Source organism: Protopterus annectens, chromosome 10.part0 (assembly GCF_019279795.1).
Source record: "Protopterus annectens isolate FY-2018-M chromosome 10.part0, PAN1.0, whole genome shotgun sequence".
In the NCBI taxonomy this organism is placed as follows: Eukaryota; Metazoa; Chordata; order Ceratodontiformes; family Protopteridae; genus Protopterus; species Protopterus annectens.
Window position 1 is genome coordinate 621049401 of NC_056744.1, and position 25108 is coordinate 621074508.

A 25108-nucleotide genomic window follows, 5' to 3' on the forward strand; every position below is an offset into this window, starting at 1 on the left:
GTTTCAGGATAATTCTTGTGGCTAGAAAAATGAAGCATCCACCACCTTTTTCTGAGTAAGCATTGTACACAGAGATTAAAGATTCTGGTGGGATTGTGACCTTTTTACCTGCCATTATGCTTTGCAGGACAGTTCTTTGTTGTGGAGGCACTCAAGCATATAAGCACTACCCTGGATTGGCCTAAGCATGGCTACTCAAGAAGAGGTTTAATGCTTATTTGGGCTTCAAAAAATTAGAATATTTCTTTGTGGACCCTGTTAATTGGGTGGAGTATTTAGGTAACTGTTTTTCTTTCTTTCTTCTCAAGCAACTTTTTTCTTTCAGTCTTGAGCTGCTATGCTTGGAAGTGTAGGTTTCCCCTTAGTGCATGGCATGCCATCTCCACCCTCAGAGCCACCACATCTTTTTTTCCACATATAGATTGTCTGTGGAATTTGTGGAAAGTTCTTGTGTGTGATGCTTAAAAGGTAAAGACCCACCAGGTGTGCTTGCATTTGCTATATAATTAACCTTGAACTCAGCAGGAGCTGCCTTGGTTGTCTGGGACCCTTGCATAATGTTGATAGCTATTATAGTCAGGGTTACAATTATATGCCCCACTAGCACCAGGGAAGACTTTTGAGGCCTGCATCACTGCCCAGTAATTGCCAGTAATAGAGTCCACCCAGTGCAGAGACCACTTTGAGGATCTGATACACATTCACATGTAGAAGCCAGAGTAATCTACGATAAGGAATTCACAGTCTGGGCCTGCCTCTGATTTGCAGCTACATTGCCTTCTGACTCCTTGCACCTGAGTTCATCCCCGTCCTAAGAAGATGTTGACATGCTGCTAAATGAGTACATGGTCAGAGGTTAACTTCTTGCCACTCCATACTTGGGTACAAGACTGAGGAGTAATTGTTAAGAATGTAGCAATGCAGGTATTTGCACTTTGTGAATTCAGGGCATTACTTCCTATCATAAGAGTATCCCTAATCACTGCTGTAATGTGAACTGTAGTTTTTAGGAAGTACATTTTTTTCAGAAGGTGTGAATTACTGTTATACATTCTGTTGAAATATAAAATAGCAAAATCATCACTGTTACAGAATAATTTTGTACAATATGAAGAAAAACTAAATGTCTCACTATCACTCTGCACTTCTTTAAGACTGCCAACTGGTGAACAGTAATTAGTTGCTTATGTATGTTAAACATCAAAGTATAGTCCGGTGTTCTTAATTGCCACCTCAGAGATATGGATACCACCTTTTTTCCATGCTAGTGTGCATAGTGACCACCTCAGTGTGACAAGTGGGCCATCAAGTCCTTGAGGCATATATGTTGGTTAAAACTTGGACCGGCGTGACTGTCTTTTCATTTTCACCACCCACCCAAATGAAACAGAATGAGTCAACAAAATATGAGATATTCCCTGTAGGCCCTCGTATATCTAGTCATGTTCCATCGGCCTTCTTGCCAAATGTAGATTTTGAGAACTTGTTAATATGGTGGAATGTGCTTGAATTGTTGTGGGATAATGACATACAGTTATTTAAGTTGCTATGATCTCATGGCCTGGTGCAAGTCTGTCACCACCCAACATGAGGTCTTCCTCATCATACAGTTAAACTCCTTAGTGATGCACACCCCTTGGTTAAATGGCCCTTGCAATGCTCTTGCACTGAAGGCAGAGGAGGGACACTTGGCTTACGTTATTGGCATTGACAGTTGAAGGACATCTCTCTTCGCCTTTGAAGTCTCAGGTGTTGAATCAGAAGATACTGAGATTCCTGTCTTAGAACTATACATGGATGACAGGCTTTCCATCCTTGGTAGTTTCTCCCAAGATAACTTCTGCTTTGGAGAGAATCTCAGGGTGGCAGAGTCCACTTGTTGGCTTTATCCTTTTTATTGTTTCCTTCAAAACATCTTGGTTAGGACAAGAAGTGGACATAGTTATTTAGAAGAATACCATGTTTGTGGCGTAAAGACAGCTTAGCAATGGCCTGTCCATAGACAAGAATGTAGTATCTCTGTGTAAGTCAATCCTCTTTCTCTTTACCAGGCATCTCAATCATTAAATTGATACATTGTATCATATACTGGCTCAACCCAGATATCAGAGTTAAAAGAATTTGGATTTCTTTCTTGTAATAAATAGTCTGAATCTACATACAGCATTGGCAAGAAGGACTGTTCTTCTGCCACTTTGGATATATGGGTCTTTAAATATTACCTTGCATGTTCCAGTTCTCTCTGCTTCTTGCTAAAAGAAGCCATATAAGCTTTCAATCTTCCGTCATTCTAGTAAGAACTTGTGGAAAAAGTCTGTAATGCTGCTTTTTCCATTCATTTTTACATTACTGACAGTACAGTCACTTCTGCAAGCCAACTGGCTAGAGCAGATGCTACTGTAATCTGTTTTTAGAGGGCAGCCTACCTACGCTATCATCTGTTTGTAGAGGGCAGCCTACCTACGCTATCATCTGTTTGTAGAGGGCAGCCTATCGACGCTATCTTCCATTAGACAGGGAACTCTTCTTTGCTATCCTGCCTGTATCCTTTCAAGAGAAAGTTCTATTTGGAAAACTTTGTTAGAAAATCATTGAGGAACTCCAGGAAATATATAAGGCCTTGCCTGGAATGACCTTGCTTCTTCCTTTGCCAAGACTGCAGTAGTACATAAGACGAAAAGGCTTCCTATATATTAGAAAGCTTGCTCTGTGTTATATAGTGTTGCTTTCATTAGAACCACCATAAAGTGTCTCAAGAAGACTAGTTTCCAGGCCACCCTGCAACAGTCCTGACTACCACTGAAATATGCCTTGATGCTTGGGTTTGCTGGCATCCTAGAAAGAGACATTTTGAGTACCACAGAAATATGCCGTGATGATGATTGGGTTTTCTGGCACCCTAGAAATTAATTTTGCAGGACTTGTGTTTTGGACATCACATAATTTGCTTGGTCCTCTTATTTATAGAGGCTCAAGTTTAGTAGAGGAAAATTATCCCAGAAGTGTCTCCACTAATGGGAGACATAATTGTAAAACTGAAGGGATGATGTATGTAGCCACCTGTTTGACCTGTCCAGTGTTATATATTGGAAAGACCAAGCTGCTCATCACAAAGTGAATATACCAGCACAAATATGCTATTAAAACCACTATGATAATAATGCATTAAATAAACATGCAAGGGACTGGGAAGGGTTTAAATATTTTTGCTTTTTGTTTTTTGTTTTGGAGAAGGTTCACAAAAATAACAGGGGTGGCAACTGGGAATCATATTTACAGTTCAGAGAATTATTATGGCAATTAGTAGAAGCTACCCATTTTTCAAGGATTAATGAAAAAGTGTCTATTAGTGCACTAATGCTTAGGGCTGAGAGAATTTAAAAATATTGGAATAAATTATTAGGGGAATAAAATGAATTATGGGTGGATATAATGTTCATAGTCCATAGGTTCATAGGTTAGTACTAGGCTAACTGCCCTTGTGGGCCATTTTAAGCCTAGACAATTACCCCATGTGAGAATCAAACCCTGCACCTTGTGTCTGTAAGGTAAACACCTTAACCATTATACCAACCTCTGTACTAATATACACCAATAATGTGTTTTTACAGTTTGAACATTCTAATGTTTCAAATTTCATTTAATTTTGATGCTTTGGAACAAATACATTGATTTACATTATGTTTTACACAGGATATATTTGGCAGTATTTCTGTGTAATTTATAGTATTTATAATAAGGTTGTTTACACTTAATGGTTTTTACATGATTGTTTTTACATTTATTATTCAAAATGTTTTGCTAATGGGTATACCATTTTAATTAATGTATATTTTATTTAGTACAGCTTCTATGATCATGGGTTAACAATTTTTTAAGTTTGTTTAGCAATGGACGGCTGACAAAATAATTATAAGTATTAATTATAATTTATTTAGTGGTGCTTCCAATTTATTTGATCAGGATCTCAGATAACACTAGGACATGATGTCTACACTAGTTCTAGTGGAATGAAAGCACTTAATGTGAGATTAAAGGGCAATTAAAGTGTTGGTGAATGTGTTTTACTTTGGTTTTAATTTTAGGTTAGTAAATGCCTGTGTATGCATCTGTCAGTTTGAGACAGTTGTCCTTATCAGAAGAGTTGAACTTCATTATTTGAATATGTTCATAGTTATATGTGCTTGTTTTACGGTAAGAGGTTATGGGGGTGTTCTTGGGTGTGTGTGTTTGTTTGAGGGTTTCAGTAAAACAACAAGTCTTGTAAAATATGGCATAGTTTTAAATGGAGATGACAAGAAACAACTGTGTGAAAGATCAACCTGCCACTCAGTGGGTGCATGTAAGACAAAAACTGGAAATAGACATTTAAAAAGCTGTCATATATAATAGATGGGAATAATAACTTCTTATCATAATGGCTACACTATCCATATTATTTTGGAATGTGAATGGCCTCACAAGTATAGACAAAATGTTATGAGCATTGAATTATATTAAGAAGTGCAGAATGCAAATAGAGCTACAGGAGACACATTTGGAAAGAAGTGAGCATGTGAATTTGATAAAGAAATGATTCCAGGATGGATATTCAGCAGAATAACAGGGACAGAGGAAATGGGGATTACTTATGCTAATTGTTAGAGAAGCTCCAATAATGACAGAAAATGGAAAAAAAGGATAATGGTAGATTTGTGGTAGTAAGGGGCTGCTGGCAAGGGAGGATGATTATACTTTAATGTATTTATATTCCATCTACTTCTATAACAGAGTTTAAGAAAATGTGGGAGAAATCAGCTTTCAGCAGGGAATATTACTTATAGGTGGTGACTAGAACTTGATTCACAACAGAGGATGTATCTGTTGGACCTAGAAGGGAAAATATAACAAAAGAGGGTAGATTTCTGAAGTAATTTATGAAAATATTTGGCATGGAAGACATAAATTCACATCTAGCTCTAAGGATGTTATAATTTCATTATACTCAGATGTTATCAGACCAGTAATTGAGTACAGTGCTCTGTTTTCCATGTACCTCACCAGACACCTGCAACAGTTGGAGAGACCACAGAGGCTTCTCACCAAGAAATTACAGGATACACAAAACAAGTCTTATGGGGAAAGACTGAAAGCCCCGTTACTGTATTCTGTCTCCTACAGGTTGATAAGGGACGACTTGTGCCTGGCTAATAGGGCAGTCACTGGCCCAGCCCGGATGGAAATGTTGCACATTTGTAAACAAGCTGCAATAAGGGTCACTCACTCCAGGGATCTTAACCTAGCCTCTGACATGAATAGGTCATGCTGGAGAGATAGATACATCTCCCAGAGGCTGCCACTTCTCTGAAACAAGCTTCCAGTTCACATGAAACAGAGCCCCTCCCTGGCCCTCTTCAAACACAACCTAGATCAATGGATGGGTGACTGCAAGTTTCACTCCTGGGGTAGCATCCATGCCCCTCCTGGACAGAGGAAGTCATTATTAACTACCATAGACCCATACCTCTGCGAAATTCACTCACCTAACTACTGACAATTGGGGTAACTCTGGTTAAATATAGCTAGGCTTGTAAGGGCTCTAGGACCATTAGCCTAGTAACCTTCTATGAACCTATATCTCACAGGAACCTGTGCACTTCATTGAAAGCTTTGACACACATCCAATAACTATTTCAGATCATGCACCAATAAAAAGTAAGATAAAAATGAAGGATAATGAAGTAAATATGAGATACTGGTGCTTCCCTATCTACCTCTTAAAAATAGAGGAATTGAATGAATGGTTGAGTATAAATTATCTAGGAGTTATTAGGGAAGATAGAAATTTCTTCAGAAGTTATACCTAGCGAGTTGGGTAAAATGAAAGTGGAATTTCAAAATAAGGTAGAAATAATTGAAAAAGAGAGATGGTTAAGAAGTAACAGGAATTATTTAGAGGGGCTGACAAAGGTTAAAATATGCAGAATAAGGGGAATCTCACAGAACAAGAAGAGGCACAACTGCAGAGTGCTAAAGGGAAAATAAGGGAGTATCTGGTTAATATGCATGAGTGCAGAAAGGTTGTTGTTTTGCAACTGTGTTTTGATAATAATTCCAAAGTACAAAAAAAATTAGCACAATGACTTGAGTAACAGAAAGTGTTATTGCAAACATAGGAAGGCTATAATCCACAAAAACAACCAGAGATCCTGTAGAGATATTGGATATATTTCAGAAATTATATGAAAATTTGTATAAAGCAGAGAAATGTGGAAATCAAAAAAGAGCAGAAATGGAAATATTCATGGCATACTTAAATGTGCTAAGGTTAGAGTTAGATGATGCTCAACAATTAAGAAAGGAGGAGATGAGGTAAAATCGGTAACACATAATCGATCTGTAGAAAAGTTTCCTAGAATAGATGGTATTCCTGTGGAAGTTTGGAGGTTAGGACAGAAGAAAGTGATAAAGATCTGGAAGGATTTGTTTCAGAAGAAAGTGATAAAGATCTAGAAGGATTTGTTTAACAATATTTTAGAAGGAGGGGAAACACCAACATATGAGTAAGCACAAAAATATCATTTTGTGAAATCACTCCCCTTCAGCTATTTAAATGTATTGTCCATCCTACTGTATTCTATATGAACAGAATACAAAAGTGACCACCCCCTTTCAGTCTATCTTGCTGTTTTAAAAATAGTGACTCTAAACTAAAACTTAACTTTTTAGACAGGTAAAACTTAAGTTACCTACTTTCACATCTAACTTATCTAGTGCACACTGCAGTGTATAGGATAAACCATTTTTTTTTCATCTTACCTTTAAGCATCCCTGTGACTAGCACTTGCTCTAATACCTGCTGGAAAGCACTAGGAAGCCTTAAACTGATACAAGAACTCAACTCTCCTTGTTAATAAGGAGAAATTAATCGTAGGCACTAAACAGCCTATAATTGCAAAGTACCTTGCTAAGGCAATGGAAAACAGCTCCTGTACTTTACAAAAAAGCACCAAACCAGGCATGTCCAAGGGTCAGCTTCCGGTGATTTCTCCTGTCCATCTAGTAAATCTGGGCATACTGGGGCAATGCAGCAATTGCCTCATGTACACAGACAACCCTCTCCTCCTACCATCCAACACTACAACCTGTGAGAGATGCACTTACATAGCCAAACTGGAAGCAAAGCTCTCTCCACCCAAGATTGTGATAGGTAGTCAAGAGGAGAAGGTTAACACTGGCACTACACCTCAAGCAACACATAGCCCTTCTGAAACCCACACCACCAGCACACACACATAGCAACATTAAATCCACATATGCAGAGGCCCTTAACTGTAACCTGCCCAAGCAACAAGGACCTCCGAAGCTGAAATGCAAACAAACACCAATCACAACCAAAGTGTCACATAGCTCACAACACCAGTGTGCCACCCAGCAACAGCCCCTAAGGCAAGACAACATGCCCAACACTTTAGTGATAGGTGACTCTATAGTCAGGCACGCTGATGTCCCACTCACCAGGCTGAACAAGGAGAAAATTATAGTCAGCTGCCTGATGGGTGCCAGGATCCGCCACATAACACATGCACTCAAGTCACTCCACAACAAGTACAAATATGACTCTGTCATTGTCCATGTTGGAGTGAATGACTTGAGACATACCTCCCTGGACTACATGAAAAGAGACATGGAAGAGCTCTTGGATCATGTGGCCCAGGCAGGTATGACCCTAGCCCTGAGTAGCATCCTGCCTTTGCCCAGAATGATACCACACTATAAGGACAAAATGATTGACTTCAACAATTGGCTAAGCTTCTGGTGTCATTCAAAGAGGATCCAGTATCTGTCTGCCTGGGACGACATGATCGACAGACCACGATGCTTTGCCAGAGATGGTCTGCACCTGTCACCCCTGGGATTCAGGTTACTGGCTAAGGCTCTTGCCACCCCTATAGTGCCCTTTTTAGGCAAAGTTCAAAGGACAAAACCACCACCGTAACAGGTACAAGCATGCAAATTATGAAGGTAATGCTACTCAATGCTAGAAGTCTAAACCTCAAAATGCACTCTCTCGAGGCACTCCTAAAAGTGGAGAACACCGATATCTGTGCAGTAATTGAGACCTGGTTCAAGGCTCGAGAGAGCACTCCTGCAATACCAGGCTACAACTCTTACCACACTTTTCAGCCACCAAACCAGGATTGAAAGACTAACGGTGGAGGAGTGTCCATATTCAACAAGAATATTCACACCACCAGGCTAGTTGCCCAACACAATGCGTCTGAAATTCTCCAGGTGCAACTAACACTAGGTAAGACTGCAATCCAAATATTAGCTTGCTATAGATCCCCCACCATGCCCCAAGATTCTCACTACACCTTTCTAAGCATACTGGAAAATATTAAGATACAACCAAGCACCCTAATACTGGGTGAAATCAACTACCCTGCCATTAACTGGGAAAACTACTCGTGTACCAACAACTTTGCCCAACGATTCTTGGAATTCATAAATTCCAATGCCCTGGATCAACTAATCCATAGTCCCACCAGGGGCTCCAATATCCTAGACCTGGTCATTACTAACATGGGAAATCGATGCTCCACACCTATGGTCACCCCCTCGTTGGTCAGGTCTGACCATAAGCTAATCACCCTTAACTTCCACATCCCACCCCACCCCACCCCCCCCAGTAAGAAAACCTCCATAAAAAACTTCTCCAAAGCCAACTTCATGCTACTCAAGTCAGAAGTGACAAACTTCATGACACACATGCAGACGGGAACTGAAAGTTCGACTGTTGAATCCTACACTAAGGCACTGTATGAGCACATCCACTCATGCATGAATCGTGCCATCCCAAATAGAACCAAGATGCTCTCCTCCACAAAAAGGAAGCCAATCTGGTGGTTCCCTGCCATAAACAAACTTTACAACAAAAGGAAGAAACTGTTGCAGAAAAGAGGAAAATCCCAGGATGCAAAAAACTCCCTTATCAACCTCGGTAAGAAGCTGTGATCCCTCATAAAATCTTCCAAAGCTAGTTATGAAAATAAAATTGTCAAAGATTCCAAAGACAACCACAAGGCATTCTATAACTATGTCAAGAATCTAAATGGCAATGCTCAGATCTACTCTGAGCTACAACAGAATGGCATTAAATATACTTATCCAAAGGATATTGCCAATATCCTGGCAGATCAATTCAGTGCCAACTTTACCCCCCCCCCCCTCTCACCCCCTAAACGGCCCATCTCAATATCGGAAGATTGCCAAATTCCAGTAATAACGGCCACACAAGTAAAAAACGCACTCTCCAAAGCTAAGAATACAGCATCCATGGGACCAGATGACATCCTGGGCTGTGTATTACATGAACTACAAAATGAACTGGCACCTCACTTAAGTGTCATGTTTAATCATAGCCTCACCTCAGGCTTCATGCACACTGAGTGGCGCACAGCTACAGTTATCCCACTCCACAAGGAGGGGATCCACCTTGGATCCTGGGAACTACTGCCCCATCAGTCTGATGAGCCTGATCTGCAAGGCCATGGAACTTATAAACAAAGACACTGGCAACCTTAAAACACTGAACCCCACCCAGTTTGGGTTTGTGAAGGGCCGCTCTTGTCTCCTGAGCCTGATTGACTTCTTCGAATCAGTCTCCAGAGCCGTGGATGAAGGTAAGGCAGTCCACACAGCCTATCTGGACCTCACCAAGGCCTTTGACACCATCCCCCACTCTGGAATCATAGATAGACTTACTAAGCTGGGCATTAATCCCTACATCACTCGATGGGTTGCTAACTGGCTTACTGATAGAACCCACACTGTAAAAGTAGCAGACTCCAAATCCAGCTCCAGACATGTGACAAGTGGAGTACCTCAGGGTTCAGTCCTGGGACCGCTCTTGTTTGGCATCTACTTCTCTGAAGTGCAGGCCAACACTAAGGGACTCTGGCCAACAAAGTTCACAGATGGCTGCAAACTGGGAGCCATTATTGAATCCCCAAATGATGTGGATACTCTACAAAAGGACCTTACGGAAACCGATGCTTGGTGTCAGAGCCATGGGCACAAGCTCAATGCCAAGAAATGTATAGTTATACCCTTTGGGAAAAAACATGTACCCGTGAATTACCACATAGGTGGCAGTACACTAAACACCGAAAGTGTGATGAGACTTAGGGACACAGGTGGACATTGGTCTCACCTTCGATAACCACATTGCCACAACAGTCAGGAAATCCTTCTATGTGGCACACCTCATCACTAAGGGCTTTTCATCCAGAAAAAAGGAGGTCATTGTCCCACTCTACTCATCCCTCATTAGACCCATTATAGAATACAATGCCTCGTTTGGTATGTACCTCTCAAGACATCTGCAACAACTGGAAAGACTGCAGAAATACCTCACTAAAAGAATCACAGGCCTAAAGCAGATGCCCTATGCTGACCGCCTTAAAAAACTCCAGCTATACTCTGTTGCATACCATGTACTCAGAGGCGATCTCTGCTTAACAAAAAAGGCCATGTCAAACTCAGAGCTGTTGGACATGCTACACTTAAAGAAATCCCAATCCCTCAGAGCCACACTCTCCAGGGATCTAAACCTTGTCATCACAATAAACAAAACATGCTGGAGGGATAGGTTCCTGACCCAGAGACTCCCCAAACTCTGGAATAGACTGCCCATACATGTCAAGCAGAGCGCCTCTTTAGCCCTCTTCAAAAGGAACCTTGATGATTGGATGGGAGAAAGGAAATTCACCCCGGGGATCATGTTAGTCGCCCTCCTAGACAGGTGTCCAGGGGAGTAAATAGCGTGGGAAGAAATAGCCAAGGAATTGTTATGGCTAGGCTTGTATAGGCCCTAGGGCCGATAGCCTAGTACCAACATATGAACCTATGAACATCTTGTAAGAAAGCTGTGGTGGCTGTAATACCTAAAGACTGAAAAAGACACATCAGACCCAGCTTCATATTTTCATTTTTAAACCATGATTATAAAGTGTCTGTCTGTAATAGCTAAAAGAATGGCAGAAGTGTAGCTAAAATTGATAGATATGGATCAGTATGGTTTTGTGAAGGGAAGGTGGACATTTAACAATATTAATAAAACAATGATGATCCAGAGGGAAACAGAATGTAAGAAATTACCACTTTTGGTGGCTGTTGATACAGAGAAAGCATTCAACAGATTAAGCTGATATTTTATGAATAGGACAATGGAAGCATTTGCATTCATTGTTACAATAATGAGGTTAATTAGCAGGATGAACGAGGAATCAGAGACAAAAATTAAAGTGGTAGGGCTCCTCTCTGACAAGTTGTGTCTGAACAGTGGAACCAGGCATGGGTTTTCCTCTTTCCCCTTTATTTGTTTTATATTTAGAGCCATTGGCAAAGAAAATAAGGGACTCAGAAATTCAAGGATATAATTGGTATGATAATTACGAAAACTTGTCTTTATTTACAGACAATATTGTATTGTACATCATAAAACCAGAAAAGGCCATCTTAGAGTTATGGAACATTTTGAGTCAGTTTCAAGTCTTTTTGGGATATAAAATTAATGAAGATAAAACAAAGGCTGTAGCTGTAAACTGTGTACCCAGATATTAATTGGTTCAGTAATATGCATATATATGGGAGCACGATAGATCATCAAGCAAACTACTACTACTAGAAGTCACCAACAGCTACAATAGCTTTGGAGATGCACTATATAGTAGTTCAGTGGCTAAAAAATGGAACTCTGTCCCTACTAGCATTCAAAACACATCATCCAAAGCCTCCTTTAAAGACCTCATCAGGCAACATCTCAAGCAAAGTTGGCAGTGCCATGATTGCTCCCCAGGCTAGTGAAAGCAGATAACATATACATACTAAATCTAGAGCACTTGAAAATAGTTTTCAGTCATACTCACAAACACTGGCCAATCTACAATGTTTGTACTGTACCTGTGTACTATGTATGTATTCTAGCTATGTTCCAAATTTCAGCTGTACACCACAAATCTATTAATTATCTTTATTTTTAAAATTAATATTTTTTTGTTTGTTCTCTTCACTGTAACTGTTTATGTGCCGCATACCACTGTAAAACATGTCTCTTGTAATTTGTGTGTATACTGATCATGTCTAAATAACTAAATCTGTCTGTAATTTTTCTTTGTGGAGCTTTTCTCCCCGGGCCTCTGCTGAAAAGGGGCCTTTTCGGCTCAGTCAGACACCCCTGTTAACAAATGTAAAATAAAATAAAATAAATAAAATGTATTTAGGAGAATGGACTAAAAAGCATTCTGTTATGGCAACTAAGGATATGTGGGAAGAGACTAAAAAGATACTACAAAAGCTTAGAAACTGGAAACTCTTGTGTATGAATATGGATAGCAAAATACAAGCAGTGAACATGTTTTTAGTCCCTTTAGTTTTATGTACAGATCAGACATACTATTGTCAACCACAGGATAAGTTATGGACAATAAGTAATACAGAGTTGAAGGACTTTATCTGAAAGGAGAAGAGATAGAAGGTCAAGTGGATACATTGATCCTTCCAAAAGAGCAAGGTGGTTTAGACTACCTGATTTGAAGTGTTATTTTAGAGCTACACAGTTGAGGCACATAACACAAGCAGAAAGCTATAATTCAGTGTGGACAGGGATGATGATGAAGCAGGGGAGGAATTCAAGCAATAAGTAGAGAGTAGGATTTTGGATGCAGATCCTTATGGAGATTAACAAGAACCATACAGAATATTGTATTCAGAAAGTATTCTGAGAACTAAGTTGACATGAGAATTTAGAAAGGAGATCTTGCAAATAAGGATGACTGCAATTAGGGGTACAGAGAATAGGCAAGAGGGGGCTAGAATTTACTATAGAAAAAATGGCAAAGGAACCAAGCTATTGGGAGAAAATAGCTAGAGAGAAAAAGCTAGTAGAATGGAAATAGACCTAGAAGACATTTGGACTGCAGGCTAGAGACTGCCTTCCTCATCAGGGATTGATATCAAAGTATAGACAAAGAGAAAGGGATAGAGGAATCCTGAATGAAAGACCTGCTCTGGTAGAGCTTTTAGTTGAATATAGAACAGAAGCTGTTGTTAAAAAAGGGAAAAGTATTAAGGCATATAAAACATTGCACAATAACTATAAGAACCAATCACAGGAGGTTAGAAAAGATTGGGAAGAGAGATTGGATAAGCAATTCACAAGGAAACAATGGGAGGGCATATGTATGGCTCCCAAATTTGCAACAAATTCTTAAATATTTTGGATTTTTGCTTGGAAGTGTTTCCATAGGTATTTTTGTACACAGAACAAACTACAACAATTTTTTTTCCTCAGGAAGGTGCCAAATGTTGGGGGTGTGATGGGGAGGAAAGAGGTAACTGGGAACATATGTTTTGGGAGTGTAATAAGTTGTCAAACTTTAGAAATTCCCTACAGAGTACTCTCAGAAATATTGTGCAAGCAAATGGGTGTAAATAAGAAGATTGTTCTTTTGAGCTGGGATGCAGGATCTGAATATCCTAGACATAGTAAGGCCTTGTGAAGTTTAATTCTGGCGGCTGACAAAAAAAATCAATTACTAGAAAATGGAAATCAAAGTCTAAACCGATTCTATTTGAAGTACTGAATACTGTAACAGGGATAAAAGTACTGGAAACGGTTTCTTTAGCAAATTACATAGAAATAAATATAGAACTTGAGTACAATACATGGAGAATAATGTTTTGAAGAAGGCATGAGGTTTAAGGGAAGGCGGGAATTGAGCAATTTATGTAATGTTTATAGAAAAGAAAGCATGTGATGTATAATGGTTGCAACTGGGAACATGTTAATATGGTTTGCTTTCTTTTATATAAATATATGTTTGCACATCTCTTAAGTGATAATTCAAGAAAGGCATTTAAAAAAAGAATTCTGGACAGTGTCAAAAGTAAGGGGGACACAGGCCCAAAATCTGGGACAGTCTCTTACATATTACCATAATTCACTTAAAAACTTAATACAGCCACAGGTTTTGCCTCAATATGTATTTTCTGAAAAATTCAGAAGTATAAAACTTTGACTGACACTGACTGTTATTCTTAGAAATTTACCATGAAATAAAAAAAAATTCTAGGTACAAGGCAAAAATATGAGGGAAAACTTGGAATGTTCAGTAAAATCAAGGACATTTAAGAGGTATCATTTCATGATATATTTGTTATCCAAGTATTGTGGTATCAAGACCAACAGCAGTCCAACGGTCACATAAGGAAGCAATGTGGCAAAATGGCTAGAATAGTTTTTACTTATTTAACATTTGTTAACCAGGTAAGTGAACTGGTCCAAGGACCAATTTCAGCAACCATGTGGGTCAAAGGGCAGAAGACAGCATGATAATATACCTATAAAAATTAACAAACGTATGATATTAGATTAAAATCTGCAATCATTTCTTAGAATACATTATTGGAATAAACACATTTATTAATAAGATTTTTGTTTGATATGCTATACAGTATAGTAAGAATGTGAAAGGAGCCTGGGTTTGGCACATTGTACACTAGCAAGAGGATAACATATATGTTTATAGTACAGTTAGCTGTCTAAAGTAAACACTGCATATAGATAAAGAGGTAGATGAAACAATAAATATAATGTATAATCAAAGACAATATGACAGACTACCTGTACAGCTTCAAAAGACTGCTCGGCATGAGACTGTATTAGTCTGTGGGAAGTTGTGTTCACTGTGATATATTAGGTATGTTAAAGCATATATAGAACCATTAGAAATTGTTTGCTATGTCACATGAAATAACACATTTAGGAAGGAGACAAGAACTGGATTAAAAGCTGTAGAGGTTGTCAGGACAGCACAGAGTTGACTGATCTTGATGGACATTAAGCAGGATGAGTGAGGCTGCTGTTAAGGTTGAAGTATACTAAAAGAACTACATGCTCCTATCGTATAGTGTGTTAATACTAGTACTTAGCTAAATCTATCAGTTAATGAATTGACAACAGCTATGAGGAGTAAGCATTTCAACTTGGAGAACTTGTGGTTATTTTAAGTTTTGTTAACCCATGTATCTAAAACAATTGCATCTCTTTTCCTTTAGTATATGTGCTTTGAGTTGTTGTATAATACACATTATAATATAGCTATATTGATGTAAAGATCCAGGTTTGAATACAAAGCCATCTTTCACTGTTGGACTCGCATGAAACAGTTTAACCTTTCTACACTAATGGGACATAGAATTCCACACAGACTTGAAATAAATAGTTATATGTTCAACATCAGATCACTGTTGCAGTAGCCAAAGCTATTTTGGTCATATCCTGCCCAGGATATACCCACCATCCAGGTTCAGGGCACTTTATATACACCCTAACTATCAAGACCTTAAGCAGAGCCACATAAAAGGCAGTTGAGACATCAAGAGTTTCAGACCTTTCATGCAGCCAAAGTACACCACCTCTGTAGGTTTTGTGGAACTGACACTCTGCAAGCAAGCCTTCAAGGCTTCTCGGGGAAAACTTTCCACATATCCTTATGAAGAAAACTTGAGTGTTTTGTGTGAATTTAATAGTTTTATGCTAGAAAATACATATGGGTTAATCCCCAGCTGGGAGAGTTTCTCAATGATACCAGAGTGAGAAATTGTGTCAAAACCCTTGGCTAAGTCAAGATAGGTGGCATGTACTGTTTTGCCTTCATCCAGGGCTTTGGTGACATTCTCGAAGAAATCCACCAGGTTCAGTAAGCATGATCTACCCTTAACGAAGCCAAACTGGGTAGGGTCAAGAGTTTGAAGGTTATCTATATCCTTGTTGATAAGCTCCATGATGATTCTTTCCATGGACTTGCAGATAAGGCTGTTTAGGCTTATGGGTCTATAGCTCAGAGGATCAGTTGATGGACCCCCTTTGTGTAAGGGGATTACTGTTGCTGTTCTCCACTCTGCTGGAACAAAGCCAGTGCTCAGGCTGAGGTTAAAGACAGTGCCAAGTGGTTCATCTAGGTCTTGTTTTAGATTGTTTATTAAGCAGCCTGGGATGTTATCTGGTCCCACAGAGACCATGTTTTTGGCCTTGGAGAGAGTGGATATGACCTGCTCTTTGGAGAATCTAGGTAGAAGACGGGTGTCAGTTATGCTTTGAGGTAGGGCTGGTGGGGCAGGGGGGTGATTACACCAAATCTGTCAGCTAGCAGGTTGTCAATTTCCTCAGGTTCAGTGTGAGAGGTAACCTCCACTATAAGTTCAGCACATAGTTGGGCTTTCCGTTTTAGATTTCGAATGTAGCTAAAGAATACCTTATGATTATCTTTAGCTAGGGATGCTAATTTAGCTTTGTAACTAGATTTAGATGAACTTACAAGATATCTGATTTTTTTGTTCAAGTTGTGAAGGATATTCTTTTTCTGCTGAGTAAGTTCCCTCTTGTTCTCAGACATAAGTTTTCTCCTTTTGTTTTATAACCTATTTACACTTGAGGTCCACCAGGGTGGCCTGTTTTTTCAGGAATACCTGGTTTTGATCAGGTCAGGTACAGCTGAATCTATACATTTGTTTAGGTGATTATACAGGGCATTTGTGTACTCTTCTGCATAGGACTCATTGTTGGCTGTGTTAGCAGTGGATTTGAAACGTTTTATACTATTGCCTAATAGCCTGTAGCTTGCTTTGGAAAAAAATTTCAGTGTTTTTGCTGCTTTGGGGGTGTCAGGTCTAATCATTACTTTGAACAAGACAGACTTATGGTCTGACCTTACAAGGGAGGGCAACACACAGGAAGTAGTGCAGTGACTCCCCATGTTGGTGAGTACTAAGTCTAGGACATTTGAACCCCTTGTGGGGATGCAAACTAGCTGTTCCAGGGCATTCGTATTGACAGAGTCCAGGAACTTCAGGGCAAGCATGTTTGTGCTCATGTATTCACCCTATCAATGCCTTCCATCTCCCATGACCAAAAGTGTATGGCTGTATAGTGAGTGACTCTAGCAAGTACAGGTAGGCAGTGTGCTTCTTTTGGTTCATAGTGGGGAACTTGCAGCTGACAATGATGTGGTAGGATGTTCTACCTATAGTTAGTTGGACCTGGAGTAGCTCAAAAGTGTCATACTGTTTAACAAGTCTCGAGATGTATTTGGCTTTAGTGAAGATGGATACACCTCAACCTTGGGTTCTTACACTGTCATTTTGGGGTCTGAATGTGTAAAAGGCATTGTAGCCTTGCATGGCCGGGGTGCTCTGTGCGGCTTTGAATCATGTCTCAGTGACTGCACAAGCATCAGCATCTTCCAAGGTGAGAAATGCTTCCAGGGAGTGCAGTTTTCTGTGTAGGCTCCTAGCATTAATCAGCATAACCTTGAGTTTGTTTCAAGTGGATTTTTTTACGTCAGAAATCTTGTTGATTTGATATTGCCTTAAAAAGGCACTATGGGGTGGCAAGTCCCTTTGCCAATAGTATCTGAAAGCCTACAGTAGACAGGTGAAGGCCATCTCTGGCAAAGCAGCATGGTCTGTCAACCATATCTTCCCAGGCTGACAGATACTGGATCCCCCTGGATTAACACCAGATGTGAGACCAGTTATTGAAGTCAATCGTTGTTTGTCTATATTGTGGCATCACCCTGTGTGAAGAGAGAATGTGGTTTATGGCTAGGGACATACCTGGCTGAGACACATAATCTGAGAGTTCAGTCATGTTTCTCCTCTTATATTCCAGAGAGGTACATCTCAAATCATTCACTCCAACATGTACTATGACAGGAGTCATAACAGTTCTTGTTGAGTGACTTGAGTGCATGTGTGCTTTGACGGATCCTGGCACCTAACAGGCAGTTGACCGTGACCTTCTTGTCCAGCCTGGTGAGGGGGACATCTGTGAAACTCACTATGGAGTCACCTATGAGCAGGACATTTGGTTTTGAGGTGTTTTTCCTTATGGGCTTATTTGCTGAGATACTGGTGTGTGTTGTTATGTGTAGCAGATTCTGTTTGCTTTGCAGTGTGTGCAAGTGGTTTGCGCTTGGGAGGTCTCTGATCTTTTGGCAGGCTTCTATTGAGTACCTCTGTATATGCGGGTTTATGTGTAGGGTTGCCACCTTTTCAAATGGCCATAGTGGGACATTTTCGGGACACACATCAGATTTTAATGGCCAACACATACCCACGGTCAGTACAAAGGATAGAACTTTACTTTTTTGCCTAAAATAAAAGCATATTCTTGTAGCAGTTTAGTTGCTTATTCTGTTTCTTGTAACATTTAGGTATTTTAGATACAGAAATAACTATTTTATGCAACTATTACATAAAATATAGGACATAATTGTGTTCTACAATCTCAGGACATTTGTCATTTTTAATATTTTTGGTCAGGACACAACTGCCCAAAGAGGGACTGTCCCTCTCAAAGTGGGACAGGTGGTAACCCTATTTATGTGTTGTAACTTTCTTTTGTCTGAGAGGTAATGTGTGTGTGCTGACAACCTGCTTGATGACTTTTTTGTTATTACATGAGAGAATTGATTCCAAATTCATAGTGTAATTACATTTCTCACATATTGCATTTGTTTTATGCGTAAGTGGTTGTCAGTATACATGAGGTAATTATTACATTGCCTCAGGATGCCCATGTCAATCAGGCTGACCAGAGAAATGGTTGGAAACTGACTGTCCATTATGGCAGGTTTTTACTGTAACTACTACTGGGGAGTGGACTAGTTTGACCAGATTTTGCTGTAGGATTAATAAAGGGACTTATTCTATTGAAGGCTAGGGTTGAAAAGTATGGCAACACTTCTCGGTGAGTAACTAAGTTTCCCACAAAGCTTGGAAGAGTTCACTAATGGATGTCTAGGAGAAAATTGTCTTTCAATGCTTTTGCATGTACACTGGCCACCACTGAACCCTGTGAGACTTAAACACAGGCACAATTAAACACTTTTAAGCTAAACTACCAATGGGAAAGCACACAATGAACATTCCTCTAGTAATCTCCTACTCAGATGAGGCTCAGACTACACACCTCTGCCACAAGTGTGCAGACAGGGCCCTCCTAATGCTAAATGCCTGGAATAGTGCTCAAGTGTAACAATACAGTCTACGTTCAGCAGATCTGAACCTAGTCTATGCTGTGTACTACCTACTTAAAGCAACAGAACAGCTTTTTGAAATGCAGAAAAATACAGTAAAATCATCAAAATGAGGCAGCAAAATGATAAAATACAGTCAGCAAAGTGGAAGGGAAATACACAAGGTACTTTTTTTCAGTTTTCGCAGTGGATGCTTTGGATTTCAGCAGAATCTCTCCAGACCTCTGTCAAAAGTCACCAAATGCTGAGCAGCTCCAGTTAAAATGATTGCAAACCCGTGCAAACATGAGGCTTAAATACAGGCAAAATTAAATATGTTAAGTTAAACTACCAATGGGAAAGCACAAAATGAGCATTCCTCTGGTAGTCTCCAACTCAGATGAGACTCGGACTACACACTTCTGCCACAAGGGTGTAGCCAGGCCCCTCCTAATGTAAGATGGCTGTAATAGTGCCAGTGTAACTATACACTCTAGATTCAGCAGATATGAATCTAGTCTATGCTATGTACTAGCTACTTAAAGCAACAGAACAGTTTTTTTAAAGTGCAGAAAAATACTGTAGAAATCAGCAAAATGACAAAATACAGACAGCAAAGTGCAAGAATACTCAAAAAGTACTTATTTTTTCAATTTTAGCAGAGACATCATCGGTCTGAATGCCCTTCACTGTGCTGCTTATACCAAGTCTACGCTTTCAGATAAGTACCCCGTTGGGGTTCCTTTTTCTTTTTATTATATTTGTAGTGGGCTACATGTCACCCAAGAAAGGGAAATATCAGTGTGGGAGGCATATTCCCCATGAGGACTGCCATGATAGGTTCCTGTTTTGCTTAGGTGTGACTCACAACCACACTTAGTATTCCTTCTACTAGGCTTTTGCATGAAAGACTTTGCTCATCCATCTTTCTTCCTTTTCCATTTATCTTGAAAAAAACAGTGTCTCAAGTTGTTGTTCCAAGGTACCATGGCAGAATCTGCTCACCCTGAGATACAACTGCTTCTCAAGAAGAACGCAAAGAAATCTAGACCTGAGCCTGCTGCTGTCCAGCCTCCACTGAATGTCTGTCTTGAGGTGGATGAAAATCTGGTGGACCATCTGGTATTGATGTCAATTTCCTCTGCCTTGACCTTCTCAGAGGCTGCCATGGAGCCAGTTTCTTGCACATTCTTGGAGGAAAAACTACAGCTGATAATCTCTGAAGGGTCTAAAAGAGATTTTTCATATCCTTGTTAGGAAAGAGGTGCTGGGTACCTTAATCAAATCCAGGCAGGGGTCTGAGCCATCACAGTTTTCTTTAAGACTTCCCTTTAAAGAAAAGACAGAAGACAAAGCATGTGGTGCCAGCTACAAGATATCCACAAAAAGAATGCCAGGACTTCATACAAGCCGTGTTCAATGCCTTTATGGCTTTAAAACCTCCTCAGGGAGTTTTGATTCCTGCACCGCCTTGGTCATCTACCCCAGAAAAGGTCAAGGGGCCCTAAGTCCTCAGATGAGGATTTTGACTCTGATGCTGACTCCCTAGCCTACTCATCTCAATTACTGTGCTTTAGATTATGGTTTAGAGGAGGAAGAATCTGTTAGTCAGGATTCTTCTTTGGTGACACAGACTTGTGTATGTTGGAGCATTTTAAGTGGGATCGCTCTCAAGTATCAGACATCCAGAAAAGGTATTATGAGTTGTTGCAAATGGACTCTAAACCTTTTGTCATCCCTAAGTGTTAGCTGATTTATTGGATACATTCTCCACTGCTTCCTTAGCTACAGACTCACAAGTTCCAGCACCTAAGAAACCTGACACATTCTATAAAGTGCCTGATGCCTAAAAATTGTTATATAAATGCACACCTCTGCCAGTTTAACCTTTAGGGCTGTAAATTACCAGACCCACATAACATATATTTTATCTGTTATTTCCCAGATTGGGAAGATTGTATTTGATATGCATGACTCAGAAGGTAGGGCCTCAACTCTCCCCTTGTTGGGTTCCACTTCTCAAGTTGCCCATCACTCTAGAAAATGCAGCTATGATGTGGCTGATTCCTCTTCTAAGGTTACTTCCTCCAGCTGTGTTATGAGGATCTGTTCCTGCTTTGCCTTCGAGCTGTACTAGATGATATTAAGGTGATCCTGCAGAGATTTGATGCACACCTTTGTCTCTCCCATTGCCAAGTTTCAGACACACTATCCTAGTAAAGCTTGCCTTTTTTGTATAGACTGCCAGATATTCTTCCAAGGAGGCTCCTAGGTGCATTTTTTTCTGGCAAGCCTACTCAAATGACTAGGCCCCACAAGCCACCCTTTCTTGTTAAGTCTGCAACCGTATGACTTTCTGCCCTCTTTTCATCTTGGCCAGGTTCCCTTGTCCCTCAGGCTTTGTGTCTCTCCCCCAGTTTGGCAAAAAATCCCCACAGACTCTTGGGTTCTGTCCATTATCCAGCAGGGTTACTTTATGGCCTGGAAAAAGCTTTCTTCCCTTGCTGGTATCCTTCAAACTCCTACAGAACAGCTTCCTCATTTTTCAGGGTGTTGCAGGGTCCATTGTAGCAGGTTACCATTCAACCAATTCCAAAGATTGAAGGGGGTTCAAGGTTTTATTCCAGGATGTTTCTGACTCCAAGGAAAGAGGGGTCTTGAAGACCTGTCCTGGAACTTCAATTTCTGAACACTTTTCTCAAAAGTGCCATCCTTTTGAATGCTTTCCTTTCAGACTCTGTTTCTTCTGTTCTTCTCTTAGGCTTTTCCAGTTTCTCTAGATCTAAAGGACGCCTACCTTAATATCCATATTCACCCTTTGTTCAGGAAATTTTTGCATTTATCCTTTTTTTCCTCTCATTTTCTGTTATTTGCTTTTCCCTTTGGGCTTTTAGCGCAGCCCCAAGTACGTTCACAGAATGCCTAGCTCCAGTAGTCACTTTTTGCAGGCCTCATGGCATTCAGATATTTTCCTATCTAGATGACCTCTTCTTCAGGAGATATCCCAGGCCAAGCTATTGTGGCATCTTTACTTTACCCAGCCTGGAGTTCACTGTCAACCTTCAGAAGTCAATGTTGACCCCATCACAGGATCACATTTTTCTAGGCTGCAGGATCCAAACTGTTCTAATGCTAGCCTCTCTTCCTTATTCCAAGATTTTGTCTCTCATGAGCTATTTTCTTTCACTGCTTCTCCTGTCCTGTCTTCCAGCCAGGGAGTTTCTCAGGGCTCTGAGGCTCATGACCTCCAGAACCCCCATGCTACCATAGGACAAGTTTCATATGAGGAAGTTTCAATGATATCTAATGTGACAACCCACCACTGGACCAGTAACCATGGAGCCTCAGTCCTCACCACTGGTAACAGTGGGGGAATGTACATTGGGAGGATAGCAGGTACACGCACAGTATTTCCAGATGCAGCAATCTGCATCAAGTGCAATTTCCCCTTAAGAGCACACACAGACCACAGTCTGTCCGGGGCTGGTTTCTCCCTCTTTATCCAGATCCCCAGTAAGACTGCCCAGTGGCACATCTATACAGTTGAGATCTCAGCTGAGTGGCCAAGCCAAGACCTCCAGCACTCTCTCTGTCCAACCAGTGCTTTGTGTCCCTGCCAAAGTAGCTGACACACACACTCTTTGAGGTTTGATTTACACACACACACACACACACACACACACACACACACACACACACACACACACACACACACACACACACACACTCTCTCTCTCTCTCTCCTGGGAAAGGCTGGCACAGGTTTACTAGCTATTCCCCCTTTTGCCCAGACTGTAAAGTAGTTGTCATTGCCATCAGCCAACTCCTTATCAGCTACTTTAAGGCCCTTAACAAAAGATGTCCAATCTTTCTGTGTAATATTAACATTAATACAAATGGTAATTTGATCAAGAACAAGGCTATTAGGAGTGGCCCACACAGTGTCACCAAATAAATCTGCAAGTACTCTCAAAACTTAAATATCTCTACATAGATCAGCCACAATGAAAGGTTTAAATATATTTAATAATAAATAATTAAAGAACAAGACAATACTCAATATATATTCACAGTGACGTCAGAGTTCAAAACCATGGGAAATATTTAAAACAACATTGCAGGACAGTGTCAGATAAATAAAAATATCTAAACTAAGCTTCACTATATTCCTGACTGTATCTAAGAGAGTTTCTATACCCTAGAAACTTACTTACAGAGCAAGGCAGATGTGGTAAATGGTCCGTGTCTGGTCCAAAGCAGAATACAGACTGCTCTGTCTCACTAAGACACTTCTAAAATTAATATCTCAAGTATTACTGCTGGGATAGCTTGCTGCATGACATCATTCCCTGTTATCTGACTGTATCCCAGGAGAAATCCCCACTGCTGGAAGCTTGGCAGTATTTACCATCTACCTCTGAAAATTCATAGACCTCAGATCTTTAGCAGCTGCTGGAAGTCATAAAACAATTGTATTCCTTCATAGTTTCAGAGGTACTAATTAATTCACTCCGAAGACAATACAAAAAGCTTCTCTAGTACAGATATTGTCTCCAGCCTAGCCTACAAAGTCATTTAATTTCAGCTATTTTTCTGAAGTTAACCTCCTGTATTCCAGTTTCCACTGTTAAAATATATACATTTAAACAGTTACAATAGTGCATGTGCATTTCTGTTCTCTTCCAGCAGGGCACACTGCAGTTACATTTTAAGCACAAGCAATTTATAAAATACCTTTTTAAAAAATTTTAATCACAAGCAATTTATAAAATACCTTTTTAACACACGTCTGTACAGATCAGTTTGATATACATATGGCATAAAGTTCTAATTACAGTTGTAACACAAGCATCTTATATAAATCATGTTAATATTCACAAATAACATATAATTATTTACAAAATTCCAGATAGCTGGGCTGGCAGTATCTCCCTTTGTCACATCTAAAATGAGTATGGCCTTAACACTGTCACCCGCTAGAGTATCTAGTTCCTCTGCTCCCTTGTCTCAAACTGGAATTTCACTGGTGGATACAACAGATATCTCTCAATCCAGGTGTTCCTTTCCAAATTCCTCAGCCTTGCCAGGAACTCTTCATGGATTCCTCAGAGCTGGGGTGTGGAGCCACTTCAGGCACCCTGAAGGTACAGGACCTTTGGTACCCCAGCAGAGGGCAGATTGCATCAACATCAAGGAAATGAGGGGTCTCATTTTGATTCTTCAAGCTTTCCACTTACTCTAGGTGCCCGGTCTCATAAAGGTTTATATGGGCAACACCACAGGCATGTGATACATCAATAACAAGGGGGCACAAAATCTTACCTTCTTTGCAAACTATCCCTTCAAGCATGGGAAATGGCCATCAATCTGCAGGTGACCCTACATGCAGTCTACATACCTTCAGAGCAGAATCTTGTGGCAGATTCTCTCAGCAGGTCCAGGACTCAGCCCTCACTAATGGATGCTTCACAAAGATGTGTTTCTGGATGTAGATCATTAGTGGGGTATTCCTCAAGTCGATCTCTTTGCCTCCCCTCTGAACAGGCAACTCCCTCAGTTCTGTTCCAGTGTCCCAAGTCCACTATATATACTTTCACAAAGAATTACAAACTGAATTCCTTTTCTCTAGGTCCAGAACAAACACTGCTTGGACCATTCTCCAGGGGCACTGGGATTCTTGAATTCCTTCTTCCTCCCTATATGTTTCTAAGCTATGGTAGTCTACCCAAATAGCTTATCATAATGCAACAGTGATCTAATGCTGAACATAGTACAGCTGTATAAGTAAGCTTTCTGTAACAGTAGATGTACTAATAGATCATTGTTGCATTAGCCATCCCCTCCCTCCATCCCTCTTGTTTTGTTTTTGAGGTATTGTCTAGATATGAATGTATATACCCATGTGTATATAGTTGCATATGATTTCTATTACATTTTTCTTTTCTTAGCATTTGCCCTTTCAGAGCTATAGTATTTTTTTTGAGGCAAAAAAGCTTTTGAGTCCCAAACTGCCTTTTTTATGACTCTGCTCAAACCTCTGGTAA

At 40.1% G+C, this 25108-nt stretch overlaps 1 protein-coding gene across 1 annotated transcript in view; it reads left to right on the plus strand.

Moving 5' to 3' along the window:
- Nucleotides 1-25108, plus strand: part of LRP8 (LDL receptor related protein 8) — a 1993970-nt gene that overhangs the window by 1911870 nt on the left and 56992 nt on the right. The window lies entirely within an intron of this gene.